The sequence below is a fragment of the Suncus etruscus genome, chromosome 9 (genome assembly GCF_024139225.1).
Source record: "Suncus etruscus isolate mSunEtr1 chromosome 9, mSunEtr1.pri.cur, whole genome shotgun sequence".
NCBI classification, from domain to species: Eukaryota; Metazoa; Chordata; class Mammalia; order Eulipotyphla; family Soricidae; genus Suncus; species Suncus etruscus.
In genome coordinates, this window is record NC_064856.1 from 100,172,976 (window position 1) to 100,174,599 (window position 1,624).

Consider the following 1,624-nt stretch of genomic DNA (forward strand, 5'->3'; position numbering starts at 1 on the left):
AAAATACCATTCATAATTTTAAATTAGTCTAAACACATAATTTCAATTTTTAAAAAAATTTTAATCAATAGAAATTAAAATATATAGAAACTCATTTTAACTGGAAAATAAACTAATTTAAACTAACATTCATGGGTATTTTGAAGATACCTGAATCCTAATCATGAGACTCCAGAACTTAGACAAAAAGAGAAAAATCAGAAATTTTATTCCTACCTGCCACAGAAAAGATTCAGAGACACTAGTGGTCCAGGATATGAGCAACAGGAAATGATTTATATCTAATTTGTGATTTGAAGTTTTCAATCCCTAAAGAATTTTCAACAAACCTTAAAGAAATAATTATAATGTGACTATACACAAGAAACTCCAGGGAAAACAAACTTTGGTAGACTCTTGTGCATTAGGGCTTAGGGATTTACGTGACATGATTGCATCAGGGTTGTTTTTAATCATTTTGAACTGATTGCTTTGGGTGATTTTCTGGGGATTTTTACATCACTGATCATCATTTTCTTCTAATCAGATACAAATAAGAATTAATGTATAAAGTATAAATTAAAGTATATATAAAGTAATAACATCACTCATAAACTGACATTTTTTGTGATATCTTTCCATTTTGAATTGCATTTTATGCAGGACTGTCCATATCATTACTACCAAATGAATTTTGTTGAAAGAATTTTGAAAAAGAGAACAAAGGTGCTCGCTTCGGCAGCACATATACTAAAATTGGAACGATACAGAGAAGATTAGCATGGCCCCTGCGCAAGGATGACACGCAAATTCATGAAGCGTTCCATATTTAAAAAAAAAAAAAAAGAGAACAAAGGAATTAAATTATAAAGCTCAGTAGAACAATTATATGGACAGTAAATCAAAAAAAATTGTTGTAAAATGAGTTCAGAGTTTTAAGTACTATATAGAAAGGACTACATTATTTTAGGACTAAAATATTTTACTAGAGAGTATATAATTTTGGGAAGGTATCACATCAGGCAGTTCTCAGGGGTAGCTTCTGGCTCTGCAATCAGGGATTACTCATGGAAATGCTTATTTGACCGTGTGCAAGAAAAGCACCGACCTTATTATCATTCCACCCAGGTGCATAGAATTCAACAAAATATATTTCTTTTCCTTCCCATGCCATAATTTGAAGCAGTAGTGGGACAGGGGTTGGTTTGTATTGGTGATGTGGAAGAGTGGTATAGTTATATACAAAATCACAGATTCAACAGTACTGAAAACATGAGATTTAAGCTGCCACCACCAAATTTTGCAACATGTCATTCAAGGTGGCAGGTAGGGGGGTGGAAGTCAAGGTTGAGAGATTATAGATAAGGAACACTGGTGGAGTTACTATGGTAATGGGACTGGTGTTGAAATATTATATACTTAAAACTGAACTTTCAACTTTGTAGTTCATGGTTCTTTACTCATAAAATATTTTAAAATAAGAAAAAGAACGTAAAGTAGCTTGTCTACCTTTTCTTCAATTTTCTAAGTACCCAATTTTCCAATTATTCATGAAATATGAAGATAAATGTGAGATCCTCTGCATGCTCCACCTGGTTCTAGTTATAAAGAACAAAATAACTTAAAAATGATTCAAATATCATAT

General features: G+C 31.7%; 1 non-coding gene across 1 annotated transcript; it reads left to right on the forward strand.

The window, feature by feature from the left end:
- The first annotated feature begins 705 nt into the window (after positions 1-705).
- LOC126019651 (U6 spliceosomal RNA) lies at positions 706-812 on the forward strand. Its single transcript, XR_007499282.1, has one exon. It is a non-coding gene; the product is annotated as a U6 spliceosomal RNA (small nuclear RNA).
- The last annotated feature ends 812 nt before the right edge of the window (positions 813-1,624 follow it).